The sequence below is a fragment of the Balaenoptera borealis genome, assembly GCF_965194805.1.
Source record: "Balaenoptera borealis genome assembly, chromosome: 12".
Classification (NCBI taxonomy): domain Eukaryota; kingdom Metazoa; phylum Chordata; class Mammalia; order Artiodactyla; family Balaenopteridae; genus Balaenoptera; species Balaenoptera borealis.
Window position 1 is genome coordinate 84,451,336 of NC_138869.1, and position 9,116 is coordinate 84,460,451.

Here is a 9,116-nt window from a genome sequence, read left to right on the forward strand (position 1 = left end):
GTCATTTTGACATCCTTTTGATCAGGTGGGTTCACTATTAAAAGCATGATCATCTCACCCAAATCTGTCACACCTTCTGAATACACATGAATCCTGAAAAACAAAATGACCAAATTGTCAAATGTCTCCTGCCTTAGATTTTATAGTTTAAGAATGGATAAGAGTGGGGCATCAGGAGGTGATAAAAGTAATTCTCCTCCACTGGGTACATTTTTCTGTGCCAGTCATTCAGTTATGAGTTTTATTAATTTTAACATTTCATTCTAGAACAAGCCATTAAGGTAGATATATGTCTAATATTTTGGTTATACACATGATCAAATATAGGGACAAAGCACACTGGTGACCCATCCAGAGTCAGAGGCAAGAGAGAAATGGCTGAATCACTACAGGTAACCACTGAGACCACACATAGGGTTTGCCATGTCTGTGGTGGTGTGTTCTGTGCACAGTGTGATGCATTAGTGCCACCTCAGTCATGTCCAGAGAGAGTCCTGGCACCATGGTCCCAGTCACATCCCTCTCCCTGTCCCATCCTGTTACACCACCAGGACCATTTAGATGCCCAATATCAGGAGTTCCTCCAACTATTTCCCACAGAACATGGCTGCACAACCCTCTGCACATACGGTTGCCTGGCTCTGGCCTTGTTTGCATTTCTCAAGACTCCACCCAAAATATAGCGTGAGGGGACTTCCCTGGTGGTTCAGTGGTAAAGAATCCGCCTTACAATGCAGAGGGCGCGGTTTGATCCGTGGTCAGGGAAGTAAGATCCCACATGTGGAGGGGCAACTAACCCCGAGCGCAACAACTAGAGAGAGAAAACCTGCACGTCACAACGAAAGATCCTGTGTGCCACAACTAAGACCTGATGCAGCCAAAAATAAAATAAAATAAATAAATAAATAATAAATAAATCTTTAAAAAAAAAAACAAAATATATTGTGAAATAGTGCAATTCTCCACACAGTTTCAACAATGTATATTCCGGGTGATTTTTTGTTTTTGTTCCAAACAGGGCTTCCTATAGGAGTTTTTTAAAGTAAAACTTTATTGAAATATATTCACATGGCATCATTTTCATCCTTTAAATTGTACTATCATTCTGAAACCATCACCACATTCCAATTCCAGAACATTATTTTTATCATTTTATCCAAAAGGAAATCCAGTACCCTTGACAGTCACTCTCCAATTCCTCCACATTCCAGCCCCAGGTAACCACTCAACTACTTTCTATTTCTATGGATTTGAACATCTGGACATTTCATACATTTGGAATCATACAGTATGTGGCCTTTTGTGTCCGGTGTTTTTCATTTAGTATTTTTCAAAGTTCATTCATGTTGTCACATGCCTCAGTACTTTACTCCTGTTCATGGCTAAAAATATTCCATTGTATGGCTGTACCACCCTTTGTTCATCAGTTCATCAGTTGTTGGACATTTTGTTTGCTTCCACTTTTTGAATATTATGAACAACATTGCTCTGCACTTTTGTGTACAAGTTTTAGTGTGGATGTATTTTTGACTCTCCTGGGTGTATACTTAGAAGTGGAATTGCTGAGTCATATGGTAACTATATGTTTAACTTTCTGAGTAACCGCTCACAGTTCCTTACATGATTTTAATATCAGTCATGTGGCCCCATCACAACAGAGAACAAATTTCCCTCAAATATGCTTGTATTGAATAAATCTGGCTGCTTCAGACTTACAGTAAAATGTTCCAGATAATCCTGGCATCTTGAGGACCAGCCTTTGTTAACTCTGTCAAGTGGCTAGTCCATATAAAGGACTGATAAATTAGGTTCCTGGTCATCATTCTAAAACTTCTGAAACTTAAGAATCAATTCCTTTAGATCCTTCCCTTTCCAGTGTTTATCCTCTAGACACTCAGATACTTTGTCCCTCGTCTCTAGCTGTTGGTGGGTGTCCAGCCTGAGCTCCTGGAGTCATGGTTCCAGCATCCTCCTGGCTTTATAGTTCCTCCGTGTTTGGAAACCTCTGTCACTGTACTATATCCATGGACCACATCCTCTTTCATAAGCTTTTGATTCCACTCCAAGTTCCACTCTTCCCTCATCCTCATAGGTCTCTGATGTACTCAGTTATACCCACTAAAGTCTATACTGCTGTCGGTCATGATCCCTGTGAGCTCACTCAGGGAAGGACCTAGATCATTCCTATTAATCATTGATGAAAGAACAGAAAAAGTACTGTACAGGGCTCTCTCTTTCATGTCTTTCCCATAGAGGTCGTATTTGGTGGCAATGTAGTTGAGAATGGCTCTGGTCTGCACCAGCTTCATCCCATCAATTTCAACCATGGGCATTTGCTGGAACATCAAGCTCCCTTCTTTTGAAAGAAGAAAAGAAATAGAGTGAAGTATTTGATGAATTACACCCTTCTAGGATGAAAAAATGTTGAAATAACTGCAGATATAAAATGAAACACTAAAATGATCTGGTGCACTTAAGCAGGATGGCATTTTGGTTTTAGCTTCTCTAGTCCTTCTTTTTCCTATCAATCTGCCTTTTACTTTTTAACTTATTATTTCATTTCTCTTTTTATTTCCCATTCAGGTACATGGGAGGTCCCCTTTAATTCTGTGTCAATTTGTCTTCACGGATATTTTAGAAAGAAGTTGGAAGAAGCTGCAATAGGTTGCCATTTCAAATGGGAAGTTCTCAAGTAAGTCTCACATCATATAAGGCAGGTTTTGAGAGATTTCTATTTGGAGGTCCCTTTCCCTACTCACCGAGTCTGCAATATTGCTAAGATGTTACCTTGTCAAACTTGCCAAAGAAAAGAATTCAAGGCAACTGCTGGGCGTGTTTCTCCCCTCTTCTTTCTAATGCATTTGTTTTCCTTGGGTGGGAGGGCTGCTGTGTGGCATCCTGAACTGCTACAGTCACTCACGGTGCAGAAAGGCAGGGAGTGCACAGAGAGGGCACTCACAGGGCACCGGGGCCGCTTCCTTTAGCAAATACTCAGAGTTCCAGCCCTTCCTAGTCCTGAGTGAGCTGCAAGGCCTGCTCAAGAAGCCCCACCCCTTACCTTTAACCATGCTTCTCCCTCTCCACTGACCCCACTCCCACCATGCACACACATGGCACTACTGGGGTTCAAACCTCAACTTATGACTTCTACTAGATCCTCCCATCAGAGGAATTTAGTTTCTTGGTCTTACCGTTTCTTCACTTATCCAAGTCTTCTGGAGTTTTTATAAATATCTCTTCAAACTGGAAAGCAGAAATAGTCAGTGAATTTTTATTATTTCATTCCACAGCATGGCCTCTGTCTGGCGCAGGCTATGGAGACTGTAGGATTTCTGAGTTTGGCAGGATACACAGAGGACAGTGATCATGGCCACCTGGAAATTTAGATTAGAGCCACCAAGATAAAAGCATGGGTTGCAGCATGTAGCTGCTTATTTTGCAAGTTCAATTCACCTCCACCCTGTCTCCACCTCTGTCAGTGATTAGGTAGTGATTTGGGAAGGGGATATCACTGGAGGGAAGGGACTGGGAAGTTCTTCTAGTTATGGAGTTTTAATATCTCTGGAAAGACTTTCTCTCCCTGTGAGATCAGGACAGGGTATTGGGTGTCCTCCAGCATGGGGTATCCATGGGGCCACTGACCCCCAAGATGCTGCCACCAGGGACCTCTGCTGTATATTACCTCCCTCCATTCAATTTTATATGTTGAAAAGGGGTCTTGATGGTGAAAAGTTTGAGAATTGGGGGTTTCTAACTTGCTCAGTGGAACAGTTTATTGTGGCTCTACATGATCCCATAGGGTCAGACTATACAGACAGTGAGGTGTGTGGGCAACAATTTATAAAGCACCCAGTTCAAGACAACATAAGGGATGGTGGGTGGTCAGTGTGGGAGGGTGGCCGAGGTAGGATGGGACTTGCTGGTGTGATGTTGCTTGTGAGACCGATGGAGATGGGGTTGTGAGGATCAGCCTCTGGGCCCAGAGAACCCAGAAGTCCTGACCAAGAGCCTCTGGTAAGCCTTGCCCCACACCCTCCTCAGTCAGGCTGGGCTGAAGAAGAGGAGGCCTGGGATCCTCTCAAAATCGCCCTCTACTTCAGCCTCCTGTGCTGAACTCATCCTGCCTGGGGGCTCTGAACACATCCTTGAACCCCAAAGCTGGACCACAGCGAAAACTGTGGGTTGCTGATTTATAGAAATTAAACAACCTAAACCGGCACTGTTTGAATTTTTATGTACTTGTTTCTTCATGAACTTGATAACGGACAAGGCTAACGTCCTGTGCATTCATGAAGCAATCGAGAAAGTGTAATCCCAAGGCTTAGGTAAACATGTTGTTAGGAGGCTAAGAGAGCACACTAGAGGTTCCCTTTGCAGGACAACACCTCACCTGAAACCCTCCTTTACTGCTTGCTCTCCCCTGAGGGACCAGATCTCTGGAGTCTGTCCATGACTCCCTCCCCAGGAAACCCGCACAGAGTTGCTATGTCCTTCTGACCTGAGTTAAGAAGTGCTTTTCTCAGTGATACCTCTAGAGGGAAGCACTCAACAGAGTCCCACATGTGCTCCTGGGAATATGGCATTTTAACACCGTAAAATGCTTGGGTGTCCTCCTAGATGCTCCCACCCCTCTTTTAATCACCCACTTACTAGTCTGCATCCTCACTAGAGTGTAAGCTGCCTGAGGGCAGGGACTGTGTCTGTCTCATTCATTTCTGTATCCCCAGAACTTAGTACAGAGCCTGGTACTAAAGGTGCCCCCCCCCCCAAAATCATTGCTGAGTGAATATATTAAATCTTTAACAGATGGTTTGTTACAGTTGGCTCATTCCCATATTTGTGATTATATCAACTTTAACTACATTTATTTTCTAATATTATATACATTTATCCTTTTATTGTGGAAATTTCTAGCATGTACAAAAATAAAAGTACAGTGGTTCTCATACCCTTCATACAGCTGTAATAATTATCAACTCAAGCCAATCTTGTGTCATCTATATGCCCATCTACCCTCTCCTTCTTGTAAAATGGAAGAAGATCCTAGATAGCATATCATTTCATCCTTATATACTTGATGCATATTTCTAAAACGTAAGAACTATTTTGAACATAAACACAATAATAAACCTAAAATCACACCTAAAATATTAACAATAGTTCTTTAATAACTTATGCTCAATCAACAATCAAGTTTCCACTTGTTGTATGTGTCACAAATAATATTTACAGTTTGTTGAAATGAAATCCAAATAAGGTTCACACAACTGGATTAGTTGATGTCTCTTTTGTTTCCTTTAAAATTGAAAAAAAAATGTTTTCCTGCTCTTCCATGGGCAGGATTATTTACACATTCCTTTGGTCAAATCAGTCCATTTCTTTTTTAATGCGCAGCTATTTTTAGGTAATGAAAAATCATCCTCAGCTCCTCAAGTGTGGAAGTCTCCTAGCTTATACGAGAAAAGCACTTTGATAGTCAATTTAGATCCAAGTTAAGAGGACCTATCTCCACTCCAGCTGCAGCCAGGAGCCACCGGGTGGCTACCATCCTGCCTCATGCGTTGACATAGTGAAGCTTGGGCTTTCCTGCCACAATAGCAGTCCCTCAGTTACCGTGAAGCTGGAGGAATCAGACCACAGAAGCAAACTGCACTTTATAACGTGCGTTCGAACAGAAGGGGTAGTGTCTGCCTTCTTCATGGCGGCATTGGAGGGGTCCCGTGTGGTTCTTCCTTGGACCAAATTCTCAGCTATCAGTGGGCATCATTGTGAAATGGCACCAAACCAAGCCTCAGGTTGCATCTGTCCTCACTCTGAGGACGTAAACAGAGCAGCTTTGTTCTTACACAGCTGTCACCTTGGGCCTGTGAGGGGCTTTGAAACCGGAAAACTTCACTGACAGACAGGAGCAGGGAGCAGCGTCGGTCTTTGGCTGCCATTATGCACTTGTTCAAAAACATTAACTGGGGCTGAATCCTGCCTTGACTGTCCCCAAACCCTTCTAAATTCTCTCCACAGAAGAGGAAGCTCATTCCTTTTTTTCCATTGGAATTCTATATTTTTTCACTGCTGGGTGAATTTTATTTTAACATCTAGAGAAAGAGATGTTAGTACATTACCTTTATAGTATATGGAAAGGAACTAACATATGTTTAGTGTCTACCACATAGTGGGCATTTCTCATTTTTATCCTCATTTCATCTTCATAAAAATTACTTTAGGTAAATTCTGTTATTATTCTAAGTTTACAGTTGAGGATTTTGATATCTCTAGAGGTTAAGCGACTAGCCTAAAACAAGTGGGGAACCTATTCAAATGCACTTTTATTTGACACCAGTGTCTTGGAACTTCTCCATACCAGTGTTTGCCAACTATGGGTTGTGGCCCATTGTGGACTGTGAAATCAACACAGCGGGTTCTGACTACCATTTTTCAATTGCAATATAATAGTAAATACCAGGGTGTATGATACGTAGTAAGGCTAAGTACTTTTTGCTAAAACTTTCATTTTAGTTACAGTTATGTTGTGTGTGAGTGTCTGTAACAGAGAAGACCAAGCCTGGCCCAGGTTAGGAATGCAAACCCATGGGTCAAAATATCTGTGTTAACAAAAATTGGGCAAGCTGGAAACTGTTAGGTGAGCCAACATAGGTTGTGAAAGAATTCACAGAAATATTAGCAAGGAGAGAAAAGAAGAGTTTTTATTTACTTTCCAAGAGAGGAAAGGGGTCAGACACATAGAGTGGCATCGGCACCGAAGGGTGGGAGTTTGAGTCTTTTATTGGGCTTCAAAGGGCAAGGTGCAGGAAAAGGGGGTGGGTTTATGTCTATTCTGGTCACAGCAGTACCCAGGCTGGCTGTGTCTCTACAGGATGTGGTTTTTCGGAGATTAGGCTTGCAGTCTTCAGTAATTTTCCTGTTCTTGGGTGTCTGAAAGAGATTTATAGTGGCCCTTGACAGGCACTACTCTACTGTGAACAATGTTAGATGGGTTTACAGAAAACAAAAACCAAAACCAGGGACTTCCCTGGCTGTCCAGTGGTTAAGACTTCACCTTCCAATGCAGGGGGTGCAGGTTCGATCCCTTGTCGGGGAGCTAAGCTCCCACATGCCTGCCAGCCAAAAAACCAAAACATAAAACAGAAGCAATAGTGTAACAAATTCAATAAGGTTTTAAAAATGGTCCACATCAAAAAAAAATCTTTAAAAAAAAAACAAAACAAAGTCTTGACTGAGGAAAAGCAAGCAGACATAATATTTTAATCCAAGCTCCTCTTATTATTTTGGAATATTGTTTCCTTACTGTAACCCAGACCCCTAAGCTTCGTCTGCAACACTAAGGGCTGGTGCTGGGACTCTCTACTAATTTTACCTTAAAATCAAATTAAACTGTAGAAGCAACACACTTCATAAAACTGGTACTTCTTTAACTTTTTTTTTTTTTAACATCTTTATTGGAGTATAACTGCTTTACAATGGTGTGTTAGTTTCTGCTTTATAACAAAGTGAATCAGTTATACATATACATATGTTCCCATATCTCTTCCCTCTTGCGTCTCCCTCCCATAACTTTTTGATTATTCAGATATTATCAAATATATATATATGGCTTGTATAAATACTTAATAAAAATAAAGATTAAATATATACATCAATTTCAGCTTTTTTTTTTTTCGCATTTGGGAAAAAGTACCGCTGAAAAATTCAATTTCCTCTCTCACTGAGTCGCCAACAGGGATAGAATGGGCCTTCTTGCCTCTGCTAACCTCTAGTGGTGTCAGCAATTGTGGTTAAAAAGAACAAAAAGCAGGTGGAAATGGAAGGTGAAAAAAAGGACACGCTCCTTGTGGAATACATGGAAATCCCAAACACGTTTTAGTTAGAAATGCAATTTAGACCACTGACAGGAAAACTCATTGATTGGTGGTGGTTAAATACCGTTTCCTCTCAAACAAAAGGTTGCCATAGCTGCAAAAATAACAACCATGTCATTACCACATTTTACCAGGGAAGCAACTAGAGTAAAGAATCTCAACCTAAATTTGCAACCCAGGAAATGCCTAAATCAGAGCTGAACTCAGGGCAGACCAGTAACAGATGTTATGTGGAGGCAGCCCTGGTTTATATCGTAAGTGCTGTTCACATTCCGTTCTCTGGAGTTGTTACTGGAGAAGGGTATGGACCCAAGGACAACCGTAATGAAGAGGTAATCAAGGCCGCCAGGGAGGTGGAGCAGTGATGCATTTTGTTCCAGGCACTATCTATATGGCATTGCGAGGACCACTACCCTCATTCTACAGGTAAGGAGACAGAGGCTCAGAAAGATAAAACTTGCTTCGTCACCGAGCTGGCAGAGCCAGACGCCAGGTCTTTCTGATGCCTGTTTCACCATATGCCTCTCACCCTCAGTGGCTTCCCTGCCCTGGACCAGCCACGATGCTGCCACCAGATGTACCTCTGTTGTGGATTTCTTGGCCTCCTACCTCATATTTGGCCGACTTGGAGGCAGATGTCATCTTCAGGGTCATCAGTACAAATCTCTACTCCCCGTTGCAGGTTTGGAAGGAGAGAAAAACTGAGATTTACGGAGGAGGGTCTGCTATGCGCCAAGCATTGAGCCTAAATCCACCATTGGATTCACAAACTCGCCTGATTTTTAATTTTTGTTAAATTCATTTCATGTGTGTGAATAAACATCTGTCTTTAGAGTTTATAGACAAACCGGACACTGCAAGGGTATCTTTTTGCTCTTCTTGATGTGGATTCCCTGATTAAACAGAAGATGATTTTGGAAATTGTTCAGATAGGGGATAATCCTTCACATGAGAAAGGCTTTGTAATTCCATTCCCCAGGAGAGACCGGGGTTGCCCCTCCCTTTTGGCGGATCATAGAGAGAGGTCTGAGGATGGGCAACACAGCAGGAAAGAGGCAGTGCTGTCTTGTAATAAGGAAGAACAAATCTGATTCCATCATAGATCTGGTCCTTTTCCTGTGCTTAGTCATGCTGGCTCTGCACCTTTTGTAAAAGACTGTTGCCTGTAGGCTGAAATACACAGAATAGCCCGTTCTCAAGACTCTGACCTTTGAAAGTATGGCACTTTTCCATTCATACAGA

General features: G+C 42.0%; 1 pseudogene across 1 annotated transcript; it reads right to left on the minus strand.

Annotated features, from left to right (window-relative positions):
• Window positions 1-951: 951 nt before the first annotated feature.
• On the minus strand, window positions 952-5,939 carry LOC309608030 (glutathione S-transferase alpha-2 pseudogene; annotated as a pseudogene). The gene is made up of 3 exons: window positions 5,858-5,939; window positions 5,513-5,586; window positions 952-2,408 (listed from the first exon to the last, which is right to left on the minus strand). The product of its transcript is annotated as a glutathione S-transferase alpha-2 pseudogene (transcript).
• Between the last annotated feature and the right edge of the window lie 3,177 nt (window positions 5,940-9,116).